General features: G+C 33.9%; 1 long non-coding RNA gene across 1 annotated transcript; it reads left to right on the top strand.

Annotated features, from left to right (window-relative positions):
* Positions 1-11,040: 11,040 nt before the first annotated feature.
* Positions 11,041-14,082, top strand: LOC143234158 (uncharacterized). Its single transcript, XR_013018533.1, has 2 exons — positions 11,041-11,389; positions 12,216-14,082. It is a non-coding gene; the product is annotated as an uncharacterized LOC143234158 (long non-coding RNA).
* The last annotated feature ends 714 nt before the right edge of the window (positions 14,083-14,796 follow it).

The following is a 14,796-nucleotide window of genomic DNA, read 5'->3' as shown; positions in this document are numbered from 1 at the left end:
AACAATGTTTATAAATGTTATGAGTTGGGTAAGAACTCAACACTCAATTCACGTTCCACAGTTTGGTGTTTAAACTATGATAATCATTAAAAGGACGTGAATGTTGTTGATATGTACATCTTCTATAGGAAAATAGAGTATTTTAGATCTGAAGTTGAGGTAAATTTGAGAGGGGTGAGAGAAGGAAGTTTTTCTTATGGTCTACAAATAATACAAATGTTTTAGAAAGATTCTCACTGAAACTCTTAAAGATATATTTTACCTTCTTCGTTGAAACACGTAAATACATTGTTCTCTTCATGCTGATAACTAGTTGAGGGTTTCATGTATTCCTAATGAAACAAAAAATATGTATGTTTAACCAAAACCTTCTTCGTTTGTTTAAATTTAAACCAAAGCTACACAGTGGATTTTCTGTGCTTTGCTTATTACTGGTATCAAAACCAGATTTCTGACGTTGTAATTCCTGATATTTGCTATTGTGCCAATGGGATACATATCGAGAACATAAAAAAAAGACTCTCTCGTGGATACAAATAACAAAATATTGGAATATCTAGCTTGTATTTCCTTTTTTATTATTAATTTTTTTCTATTGGTTTCGTAACTCCAAAGTTCGCTCTTCAGAATAAGTTCTACTGAGAAACTTTAAGAGAAAAACATACAAATACTGCTTTTCCAAGTATACTATAATAATACAAAATTCGTTTCACAGAAATTTGCTTTCATCATGAGTTTTTATCTCCAGTGGTAAGTCCGAAGGATTATAACATTGAAACTGAGTTTCTTTACCGGTGGTGGTTCAGCACAGATGACCAGTTGTGTTGCTTCACAGAAACAAACAAAAGTAAAACTACATTTCTGTGTTTATTTCATAATTTTCAAATATAAATATTATTTAAAAAAACCTTGAACTAAATATTTGTTAATACTGACGTCATCATTTTTTATTTTTTCTTCTCGGTTTTCCACGGATCCATTTTCTGTTTCTTGAATAATTGTTACTGATCTGTATTCTCTCCAAAGCATAAAACTAAAAGAAAAAGATGTAGCTTTGATAAATATCTCTATAGTTACAGACATCAGTAGATATACGTGTGTGTGTTTTCTTATGGCAAAGACACATCGGGCTATCTGCTGAGGCCACAGAGAAGAATCGAACCACTGATATTAACGTTGTAAGTCCGGAAACATACCGCTGTACTTGCGGTTGGCTGTAGATATACATTTATATTGAAAGTAACATGAGCTGAACGGCAAATAACAACAATTGTAATGTAACCTGTTAAACTTTAGCGTCATTATAATATTACAGTAGTATATTAGTACACTGGATAACTGGCACGTTTAACTGAAAGGATTCTTGTTCTATTAAATCAACATAGGAAAGTTTCATTATAGGAGAACAATTTTAAATTAGATTCTAGATCAGGGTAAGGGAGGAAGAAATAAAAATGAAAACACCAATTTTATTGTAAATTAGTTGATTGGCTATTACGTAAAACTAACACCAACAATTAGTATTTAAATGTAAATTATTTTGCCTACCGTAAGTACCAGTTAAAAAATTCGAGTTTAATTATATAGTTTTAAACTACACACCTTTCTGGGTCATAAGCCATTTGCAAGTTAGAAACATTTAATCATTATAAAAATCGTAAATACCATTACAAACATTCATGATAATAAACATTGAATAGATTGAAGTATTTCTAAACTGTTAGACTGTTCAACCAATTAGTTGTAAACTTGAAGGTTAATAACATTACAGTTAGAAGTTCGATACTTTTGGATGGTTTTCTACCTGACAATAAACAAATTTTACCAATAGAAAATTTGTGCTTACCATGCTACAAGTACCATTAGTGGTAATCCCATCTCGAAAAATATCAATGGAAATGTTATAAACATAAAAACCATGGTAACTGAAATGAAAACAATAATATAATTGTTTAACACTTTTATTGTTACTGAATCACTCTTTTCATATAAAGTGTTGATAGAATTATTTGTTTAGAAAACGAGTATTTTATAATAAAGACATTTCAAATTGCACTAGTTTGGTAATATTTAACTACAGCCACCACACTTTAAATCCTGTGTATTTGGAGAACGTATCATTCAAATCTTTACGAATGCTAAACGTGTTTATAAAAAACAGACGAAAAAGTTAGAAAAAATTAGAAAGAAACGATTACAAAAAACAATAGAAAAATGACAACAAGTTTAACAAATCAAAGAGAAAATATATAATTAAACGTAACTGATAAAGAATATATAAACTAAAACTAGTCAAACCCCTTTAAAAAACATAAAATCAAATCAGGGATACTGAATAATAAAAATATAACAAAATAGGAGAAATAGGCCACGTGTTAAATACCTGAACTTCATATTAAACTAATACTGTAAGTTTCTTCACTCGCTATATAAGAAGTGAACATTATCGAATTACATAAATGAGTTGTTAATGACCCTGAAAAGAAGTTGTAAAGTTATTTAACAGTTAAGCACTTGCAATAATAAAATATCAAAATAATTTCTGTATAAAGACTTTCATAGTGTTTTTATAAGTGTCTGATAAAACTTACATCTACATGCATCCAGTCAGCAAGCTCCAAGATATGATTGTTTGTTTTATGAATTTCGTGCAAGCTGCACGAGGGCTATTTGCGCTAGCCGTCCCTAATTTAGCAGTGTAAGACTAGAGGGAAGGCAACTAGTCATCACCACCCACCGCCAACTCTTGGGCTACTCTTTTACCAACGAATAGTGGGATTGACAGTAACTTTATAACGCCCCCACAGCTGAAAGGACGAGCATGTTTGGTGCGACGGAGAATTGAACCCGCGACCCTCAGATTACAAGACAAACGCCTTAACCACCTGGCCACGCCGGGCATTCCAGGATTTGTATGTTGACCTTTCAGGCAGGACCAACAGTTATATGAACCAAAGTAGTTGCTGTAATGATTTTTAGGACACTGAACACGTTCCTTTGGATCGTCGCTTTTGTAGCAGCCAGGTGGAAATGGATCTTAGAAAAGGAACAGTTTGTAAAGTACATATCTAACAGGGTCTTAAATACCAAAATTTTGATAAAAAGAAGTGAACTAAATTGTGTAACGAAGTTACAACTGACAATAAAGTACAGAGTAAACCTTTCATGGAATAATTATATGTAAGGAAAGAGGATTGTGATTCTCTTTCATAACTAGGTGTTTTTGTATATGAATTATCTATTGTCCATATATATCCAACATTTATATGTTAGGATTGTTTCTCTCTGATAAAAAAAATACTTAATGAAACGCTTCTCAATATTTTTCATAAAGCAGTTTAGAAATATTTCAAAAATGTTTTTGATGTATGATATTTCCCATAATACCTTTACTTATGTGGTTATGGCACTCGACTCATAATCTGAGAATCGTGGGTACGAATCCCTGTCACACCAAACATTCTCGCCCTTTCAGCCGTGAGAGCTTTATAAAGTAATGGTTAATCACACTATTCGTTTATAAAAGAGTAGCTCAAGAGTTGGCGGTGGGTGGTGATGACTAGCTGCCTTCCCTCTAGTCTTACACTGCTAAATTAGGGACAGCTAGCGCAGATAGCCGTAGTGTAGCTTTGCGCGAAATTCAAAATAAACCTAACAGGTTATGGACAGTTGTTTATATTTTCGACATAAAATATACGTAAATTTATTATGAAACATGACGCAGTGAATTGTTGATGACAAAATAAAAAGAATGCTAAAACAGTAATTAACAAAGAATATTATAACATGGACGGCCCTAACCATCATAACAAGTGAATAAAGAACAGGTATAGTTGTGTTCAGTATAGTGTCTTCACAACTTGAGATTCTGGCTGCTGTTACCGCTCTTATACAACTTTTCTTAACCGAACAATGAGATTCATTAAGGTAATTGAAATATCCTGCAGTTAAAAGCATGGAACGTGTTCAGTGACATACTTGTTACTCGAACCTGGAACCATCTGGTTAGTAGACCTAATGTAATATTTCCTTTCAACTAAAATCACCAAATTCTAATTTTATGTGTTACTTAATCTGTATATTATCAAGAGAAATGTTGTTGACTATTTATTACAAGTTACTTTGTGTCTCTGTGTAAATGAAATTCAAATTTATAGCCAGTTTTTCATCATCCTCTTGTGGAAAATCTGTTTTAAGAAATAAACTGACAAAAACAATGTACATTGTTTCAGTAAATGATTTTTTTAAAGTTCTGCTCATTTCAAACGTATCTCTAGTTCATTAAGAGATTATATGAAAAACAATTTCCCTCTACTTTTTACATAGATAAATAAAAAGAATGAAAATAAATCTTTATTCACAACTTACGGTAAAGGCTCTCCTTTAGCACATAGATCATGTTGTTGTTTGGAGCCATAATCACTGAAATAAAAGAACAAAACGAAAGTTGTTACACGATGTTTTCTCTATCTTTGGACATGAAGTTTTAATGTCGATAAATCAAAGTGTTTTGTCAAATTTTCATATTTAAATTCGGTTTCTCCTTTGAACTGCAAATCGCATTTATAAATCTAAACAATAAGTTTGTTAAACATACGTGTATTTCTTTATGAGCCGTAAATATCTCTTATTGTATAAATTTAGCAGTTTAAGACTACAGGGAAAGAAATTAGTCATCAACACCCATCAACAACAATTGGAATACCTTTACCAACGAATACAAAAAATGACCGTCACGTTATAACGCTCCCAGAACTGAAAGAGTTAGCATGTTTTTGTCACGGTTAAAACCTGCGACCTTTATACAGTAAACCTGTCTATGCCGGAAACACAATATGACGAAAACCTGTACAAGTCGGAAATATAAAAATGTTGCAGCATTATCTTAACATTTCTCTTATAAAACGCCCTCTATATGGCGAAACCTGCGTAACGCGGACGGAAAACTATTTTTCCATCTACCTCAACTATCAACAAGAAGGATTAGAACTTGAGTTAGGCGGAAAAAATGTTTTGATTTTATATTAACTTATTATTTAATTAATAATTTATTTAAATATTAAAAATTACTGTTTAATTAATAATTTATTTAAATATTAATAAATTCTCGGACATTTTGTTACAGTAAGTGTTGGTTAAATATATTTGTTCTTTTTCTGCCATCATTACTTTTGCAGTTAAATTAAACAAAAGAATGGAACAAGAAAACAGGAATATTCTACTTTTCCTAGATAATGCAGCTTGTCACCCAAAAGTTCAATTTTCAAATGTTCGTTTAGTCTTTCTACCTCCATGTACAACATCAGTTCTACAGCCACGAGATAATGAAATTAAACAGTGTAGAAAAATTGAATTACAGAAAATTAATGCTTTAACATATTATTGTAAACATAGACGACTGACTGTAAGAGTGCAATCTGAAATAACCATGAAAATTGACGCGTTAGATGCAATTGCATTTTTAACTCATTCAATGAAATGCGTAATAAACTGCTTTCGAAACTGTAGATTTATTCTTGATGATGGCGGAGGTTGTAGGAAGTTGTTTGCTATGACGATTTGAGTAAACTCCAAACTCTGTTTAAGAAAATTGATGCAGATGATTTTGTGAACACGGAAAGTTTTGTGAATGTTGACAAGAATGTTTTAACGGAAACTGATGAAATTGACTTAAAATCTACAACAGAATCGCAAGATGGTAACAGTTTGAGAGATTCAGAAGATGAACAAAATGGAAAAGATAGTGTTTGTTTGTTTTTGAATTTTCGCACGAGGGCTATCTGTGCTATCCGTCCCTAATTTAGCAGTATAAGACTAGAGGGAAGGCAGCTACTCATCACCACCCACCGCCAACTCTTGGGCTACTCTTTTACCAACGAATAGTGGGATTGACCGTCACATTATAACGCCCCCACAGCTGAAAGGGTGAGCATGTTTGGCGCGACGGGGATGCGAGCCCGCTACCCACACATTACAAGTCTTAACACGCTTGGTCATGCCAGGCATGGAAAAGTTTGTGAGGAAATAGAAATTCCAACTTCATCACAAGTGTTTAGTTATATTAACGCTATTGAATTGCATGCAAAAGTGAAGGGGGAAATGAAATTCATGAAAAATTCATAATATCAGCATTCTCTTTTAACCGCATGAGAAAGCACATTAAAAAACTAAACAATTGAAATTGGACACTTTCTTCAAATAAATTTGATTAACATTTTGTGTACTTATGTATATTTTGAATAATTTTTATTCCGCTTTAGACACGTTTTACTGTATTATGAGTCCTGCACCCTAATGATCTGGTCATACCGAGCCATTTAAAGTGGCGTTAACCCTAAATTACCGTTAATGAAATATTCTGTTGATGAAAATTTTCTAAATGAAAGCTAAGAATTCGAATGAAATTACTCACCAATAATTAAATTAAATAAAGTTCTTCAAGATACGCGAACTATTCAAAAGTAATTCGCTCTGTAATATATGATATGATATGATAGGTTTAGTACACTTTGTAATACACTTCGCTAACTTTTCGAAAACTTGTTCGTATATTAACGTTGCTGAGATAGAACAACTTTGAATTCTCACTTGGAACGTATGGTTAAACAATGTTTAGTAAAATACATTGTCACTATAAAAAGCCAGGAACCAATACTCGCACAGTTCCACTTGACGTCATTAAGCTATTATAATTTTTAAATGAATTTTGTTAAATGAGACGTGAGAAGAAAAACTCAAATAAATGATAATAAAGAACGAATTAATACCTCTCGAACAAAACTTTCTATACTTTATTTTGTACGATGTTTCGATTGTTTGTCTGTTTTTTAATTTTGCGCAAAACAACACGAAGGTTATCTGTCCTATCCGTCCCAAATTTAGCAGTATAAGACTAGAGGGAAGGCAGCTACTCATCACCACCCGCCGCCAACTCTTGGGCTACTCTTTTACCAACAAAGAGTGGGATTGTCCGTTACATTATATAACGCACCCACAGCTGAAAGGGTGGGCATGTTTGGCGCGACGGGGATGCGAACCCGCGACCCTCACATTACAAGTCGCACGCCTTAACACGCTTAGCCATGCCAGGCCTGGAAAAGTTTTATGTGGAAATAGAAATTCCAACTTCATCACAAGTGTTTAGTTATATTAACGCTATCGAATTGTGTGCAAAAGTGAAGGGGGAAATGAAATTCATGAAAAATTCATAATATCAGCATTCTCTTTTAACCGCACGAGAAAGCGCATTAAAAAACTAAACAATTGAAATTGGACACTTGCTTCAAATAAATTTGATTAACATTTTGTGTACTTATGCATGTTTTGAATAATTTTGATTCCGCTTTAGACACGCTTTACTGTATTATGAGTCCTACACCCTAATTATCCGGTCATACCGAGCCATTTAAAGTGGCGTTAACCCTAAATTACCGTTAATGAAATATTCTGTTGATGAAAATTTTCTAAATGAAAGCTAAGAATTCGAATGAAATTACTCACCAATAATTAAATTAAATAAAGTTCTTCAAGATACGCGAACTGTTCAAAAGTAATTCGCTCTGTAATATATGATATGATATGATAGGTTTAGTACACTTTCTAATACTCTTCGTTAACTTTTCGAATACTTGTTCTTACATTAACGTTGCTAAGATAGAACAACTTTGAATTCTCACTTGGAACGTATGGTTAAACAATGTTTAGTAAAATACATTGTCACTATAAAAAGCCAGGAACCAATACTCGCACAGTTCCACTTGACGTCATTATTAAGCTATTATAATTTTTAAATTAATTTTGTTAAATGAGACGTCAGAAGAAAAACTCAAATAAATGATAATAAAGAACGAATTAATACCTCTCGAACAAAACTTTCTATACTTTATTTTGTACGATGTTTCGATTGTTTGTCTGTTTTTTAATTTTTCGCAAAACTACACGAGGGTTACCTGTACTAGCCGTTCCTAAGTTAGCAGTGTAAGACTAGAGGGAAGGCAGCTAGTCATCACCACCCACCGCCAACTCTTGGACTACTCTTTTGCCAACGAGTAGTGGGATTGACCGACACGTTATAACGCCCCTACAGCTAAAAGGGCAAGCATGTTAGGTGTGACGGGGATTCGAATCCGCGACACTGAGATTACGAGTCGAGTACCATAACCACCTGACCATGCCGGGCCTACCACGTATCATTCTGACGTCTATCGTCAGGCTGTGAAGACTGACTCTTCCTACTGTAAATGCCTCCCAGTGGCTCAACGGTATATTTGCGGACTTACAACGCTAAAACCCGGGTTTCGATACCCGTGGTGGTCAGAGCACAGATAGCCCGTTGTGTAGCTTTGTGCTTAATTTAAAATAGCAACAGCAACCTACTGTAAATATAATGCTGTGAAAAAGAAAATAATACTGATAATGAAACACGAGTACAATAATAATAACAATAAAAACCTGTTTAAAGAGAAATAAAGTATTATAAATGTACTAAATACAAAAATCAAACTATTAATTACAAATGAAATAAAGAATAAAAATCAGTACTATTAATGAATGTGTTTCATGACATAACAGTATAAACAGAAGAAAGTAAATGAATCTGTCAATATCAAATAAATGTTTCTACTTTAAAATGTTTAAAGGGAGTAAAAATAAAACGAATCAAACAAAGTTTCTCATTTTAAAAATTGAGCTATTGTAATGTGGATAATATTATATAATATACAGTATTTGATGTATTCCTGCAACCTGAAATAACTTAAATATATCAACAACACGGAACTATATCATCATAGTTGTTGTGGTGAACCAGTTGTGAAGTTCTCTCTTTCTTACTAACGTTAAATAAAAATAAAGGAAGAATCCACGAAAGTCTTAGATACTTAATACCATTTAGTACACTGTAAAAAATAACCGTTTTATAACAAAGAAATGCCTCGTTATTTTACGGAACATACGCATGTTTTCTGATCTACGCTGGTAAGCATCGTGAAATCACGCTGCTAACCAACGTAATCAACACTGCGGCCCGCTCAGGCACCGCCTTTCAAGCCCATGGCGCAAATAACATGGCATTGCAAAGTAGCTAGCGCGGGGCTAGATGCGCGTACGCGCGTGTTTATCAGCTATAGCCGGACTCTGCTGACGCAGTGTTGGATGCGGGGTCATGAACTAGGTCGCTCGCGGCACCGGAAGCGAGAATTTTGAATTCACACAAAGGAATCAGCAGTGCCAGTGGATCGTGGATGCAGTTTGTTCCGAATAGAGTCTAGCAGTTAACTTGCGTTCTACACCTCATCAGTTTATTTACCCCTTGTTTAGACCTACGCAATCCAGATTCAGTTTAATTTAAATTAACTTTGTGTTGTGCATTTCCAGGAGGCAGGTTTGTATTTTATTTGGTTCATAACCATTGATATTACTGGTACATAGATAAATCTACTAACGTGACGCCCAATGTCTACTTCATGACAAACTATATTCTAGGCCTATTGCGTTGCCTAAAATTGTAGCTTTCTAGCGATCTAACGTCAGGCCTGGTCAATTCGTATCAGGTATTTGGGAATGTGCGGTACCTGGGTACCGTTTGATGATAAACGGTTCCTGATTGATGATCTGATGAACCTTATACTATAATAGGTATAGGCTAAGTCCTAGTAGTGTAGATTCTTCAGATCTGGTCGTCTGGTTACCTTGTGAGAGCATATTCTTAGATTCAGTCATGCATGGAGGTTAGGCCTAAAGATCGTAGGTAGGCTGAACTTCACGTTTTTCTTTAAAAACTGCCATAGCATTTTTATGAAATTGCACTCTTCAGTATGTTTAGCTAGATAAATTACCATCCAGTTAATTTAGCAACAATATTCCAGTCACCAAATTTGCCTAAGTAAAAGGCTCGCTAATATTAGGGTTTTACAGCAAGTACATGGCATGATCAGTCTGGCTGCTGGGCATGAAGTTATAGGGCAAGAATTTTACTGATGTTTAGAGTATTCCAAAATTATAAAGAGATTATGTTAAAATTTTGGGCCAACTTTGAGCGAATCATACAACATGGCACATTTTTGGTCTTTTCAAGGTTCTTTTCACAAACATTTAGTAGACTGACAGTATCCAGCATTAACATAATTAACATAAAACGCTTATCTAAGATTTGAAACAGGATTATACTGTAAACAGGAAAATATTCACTAAAGAAAAATATTCATCAACCTTACCAATGTTGCCAGTCCTTGAAGATTTTCCCCAGCAAAATGAGCCATTTTGAATGTTGTATTATGGATCACTGAAGTTGGCAGAATTTATACAAATGAATTAAGCACTTATGTGACCGTCAAATTAGGCTGCGCTGCAGATAAGTTCATATTATAATCCTGATTACAAATCAACTTTTGCTGTCACTTGACCTGCTGTATGTTTCCAGTATTAGACACTAATTTATAAATACATGTAATAGGATTATATAATTTTTCAACAGGATATCATCACATCTGCTAATTTAGAACAACATGATGACCTACCTCACCCCATGTAGTCATCAGAGGTAAGATACTTATTAATATATTCTTACTCATGCATACTGTTTTGTACTTGGATATTTTTTTTTTTGTGGGGGGGGGTATGTGCATCACATTGTATGCCTATTTTTCCATTTAATGGACTTCATTGTGTTTTTTGAAACTCTAAAACCTTCATTAAGAACAATTAGTCATGTTTTTATTTAAATATATTAAAAATAACAAGAAAATGATAATGAAGGCCTAAAGTTTGAGATATGTTTAAAATATATGGCACCACTGCAGATTATATAATACAATATTCAGAATTCCTTGATGTTTCTGTAAATTTAGAGTTTAGACCTGTGAATTGCTAGACCTCAATTTTTGACCATTCAAGGTCAAAATTACACAGTCCTGCATGGTAAAAAATGTGGGCAACTCACACACACAGGGAGACACACAGACATCACTGAAAATATGATAGCTGCCTCTGATAGAAGAGGGCAGCTGTAATTATTTCCTTGTTAGGCAGTTTGCTAAGTACTTTGTTTTATTTGTAACATCAGGAGAGATATATAAAAGAAAACTACACACTACAGGCTGCAGGGTTCCATATGTGGTTTTGGTCTGACCTGAATTATCAGGGCTGAAAACTTGATAACAGTATTAACAAGACAATATGCCTCACAAGAACATCAAAATGTACTCTTGTTGTTTTATATTTTTGTAGGAAACCATCCATTTGAAAATAACTGCTATGCAGTTGTAGAAGGATGTATCCTGGCAGAAAATGTCACCCTACGGATGGCAGTTGGTTTGACCATAGCAGCTTATTATAACTTGAACATCACCTACCCAGAGTCCATTGCCAACACTCTTGAATTTATTCAAAGGTTTGGAATAGCACTTTCTTAATTTACCTGTATTTACTTACATAATTTCTTTTGACCTGTAAATGAAGATGATAAATATGAATAGTTCTTTCCTATGCAAAAGAATACCGGTACTTTGGTTGCTACCCATCAGTTTAATAGAGCCATTCTTAAGACCAAGGTTAAATGTTCCCTACTCACAGTTGGTCTTTCAAACGTTTTAAACTTGTACTAATCAATTTGCATGTATTTAGACTGGCCGACATGCAAGGCCAGCTGAAGTAGTTAGTTAGTCTTACTACACAGGTCCTCTCTCACATGTCCGAGACCTGTTTCACCATAGAAAACTTAAGCTTAGGCCACAAGAAATACAGATTTGTGAATCATCGCTATCTGCATCCAGTCTTGGCTGCCCTATAAACATTTTTATGGCTTTACTGAATAAAATTTTTAAAATATTATATGTTAACAGCATGAAATGTATATTTGCTAGAAGTATTTGGTTGAATATTCAGTTTAAAAAGTTATGTCACCAGTAGGCAGAAATAGAAGTACATGGTATTTGCAGCAGAATATGACAATTTTTTCTATAAGAGAATTGACATGTATGAAAAATTGAGCGATTTTTGTTGCAAATTGAACAGTGGACTGGTCAGAATAAAAAAAAAGTGCCCCTGTAACCCACTCTAGAAGGAATAAAAGGATGAGTAACAAAAGATTTGTTCCTTGTGGCCTTATTGTATTTTGCAGATAATTTGAATTGTCAAAATGTTATGAAAAAATATATATATAAAACAGAATTCCAGGATATTATGACTCATTTAACCATGCTTATCAATTTTAACAGGATCTTCCTTGGCATAAATCCTCAGAGGGGCTCCAAAGTGAGGAAGACCGACAAGAGGAGGCCTGCCTTTAGTACCAAAGTTAGAAAGTTGATAGACAATCTAAGGGATTTTGATAATGACTGGAACATTGACTGACTGACTAATGTTTTTTTAGAACAAATCCTTTTCTCCAAAAACCATTCATTTGAATGTGTCAAGTGGCACAGCAAAATGGTTGTCTAGCTTTCTAGTTTTAGATTTGTTCACTAGATGGGGCTGTTAGCAGTTTTCTTTATTTTACGACTGGTTTTACTTATAAAACCTTTTGTCATCCTAATAGATGACCTTGAAATATCCAAACTGAAGTCAAGAATAAAAAAGCAAATAAAGATGGGGTAAATAAAAAGTTGTTATGGATAGTTGTTCATGTTGTATAGGATGTTAAAAAGAGAAAGGGGGGGGAGAACAAGGAAGTCTTAGTCAAATTCAACAAGAAATTTTCCAGTGTTAAGTAAAATATAAAAACTGATTGCAAAATATGTAGTGAAGGAGCCAAAATGTAATGTAATGGGAATTAAAAGAAGGTTATTATTGGACCCATTAGATAAGGGAGAACTCCCCCTGAACATTACATTGATGAGCACACTGCTAAGCATTCCTTGTATTGCTACCATGTAGTTGATTGGTTTTGCTTATCTGAATTGTGGATTTACAAAGTGTTCTCTCAAATATTTATTAGACGCCATGTTAAAAGTATGTATAATGTGCACATACTGGTTTTAAATGAAATAATCCTGCTAATCATGCAGAACAGTTTGTTGTTGTTGAACATATTTCATATCTCATGTATCTTGCAAATTTACTGGAATGTTTACATTGTATGGAAATAGTCATAAATACAGCTTACAGATGATGACTTCAGAATTCTTACTGGTATGTGGAAAGGAATACAGTTGACTATATTACTTTTGTATTTGCATGACAGTAGATAATGTTAGTTTTCACTTGTTAGTGAACTTGTGAAATATTGCAGTGGTGTATTTTAGTGTCGCATCTGGCATCTGTCATTGTCTTTCATCACCTCAAACGTGCTGAAATCTTAAGCTATAAACTTTGTCGTAAAACGGGTCTTCTTGTAAAAAAACAATAAACAGATATTTTTGATATGACACATATAAACTCTTAGAATACGCACTGCTCAAATTTGTTCATATGTTGGTGCCACCTGTCAAATAAGAGGAGTACCAATGTTAATCTCAGGATCTAAAAAAAAAAAAAAACTTTAAAAAATTCATCAAATTTTCCCAAGTTGACATCAAAAAGATGGCCTAGGCCTATACCTTCAGATTTTCCCACAAGATGGTGCCACTTGCAGCTTTCTGATATTATTGTAGGCTTTATGTTAATTTGAAGGGAATTGCTCAAAAATCTTCTGTACTGAAGAAGCCATTTTACAGAATTCATTCATTATGCCTCAGATATGTTCCTAGGATGAATTTATTTTAGATTTATTCATATGGTGGCACCACCTGTCATAGAAGGTGAATAATGCATGAATATGTCAGAAAACTGAAGTGTTTCCTTAAGTGATATATAATAAAGCATTTGCTTAAGCATATATTTCACCCTGGTCCATGTTACTTCTTGTTCTTTTCTTCAGACAAGTTCGCTTTAGACCCACGGGTCTTGTATTTAACATACAACACAAAATATGATATGTATGGAAAGATTGAAATGAGTAGAATCTATATCTTTTGTCAATCTATATCTTTCACCATGTGTCATGTAAAATGTATTAACATTTTTATGTACATTAAAGAATTTTTATCATAGTTATTACCTTTGTCATCTTGTTTGCCTTAGTTACGCTGATGCAGTGTAATATTAGATCTGTATTGTTCTGTGTAAATGAGGCATGTATTGGCTAAGAAGCTGATGTGAAGCTCTTTATTATTATATTTTTGTTAGGTTTAGTATTTCTTGTTAATATGTTGATAACATTTTTAACACTGTTATGGTAGTTATTTACTGAGATTTTCTTTCTGCTTAATAAAAAATGGACAATAAAAGTTTAAACAACTGCAAGACTTTATGGTTTCTAATATTGAAATTTAACCAGTTAATTGTTTGTTTGTTTGTTTTGGAATTTCGCACAAAGCTACTCGAGGGCTATCTGTGCTAGCCGTCCCTAATTTAGCAATGTAAGACTAGAGGGAAGGCAGCTAGTCATCACCACCCACCGCCAACTCTTGGGCTACTCTTTTACCAACGAATAGTGGGATTGACCGTCACATTATAACGCCCCCACGGCTGGAAGGGCGAGCATGTTTGGCGCGAACCCGCGACCCTCAGATTACGAAGCGCACGCCTTAACGCGCTAGGCCATGCCAGGCCCAACCAGTTAATAAATAGGAACATTGGCATGACATTCCTTGTGTACCATTATTTCATGTTTTCTTGAAAAACAAAATATCATCAGTTTGCAATAAATATGGAAAATAAACAGGAGTCTCTGTTTTTTTTATTTCAAGAAAAAGTCATATGTCTCTTTCTTTCTATTAATGTTATGCTAAAAATGCAGGCCCCGCGCATGTTATCATA

This window comes from Tachypleus tridentatus, chromosome 12 (assembly GCF_004210375.1).
Source record: "Tachypleus tridentatus isolate NWPU-2018 chromosome 12, ASM421037v1, whole genome shotgun sequence".
NCBI classification, from domain to species: domain Eukaryota; kingdom Metazoa; phylum Arthropoda; class Merostomata; order Xiphosura; family Limulidae; genus Tachypleus; species Tachypleus tridentatus.
This window is presented reverse-complemented; position numbering and strand designations above follow the sequence as displayed.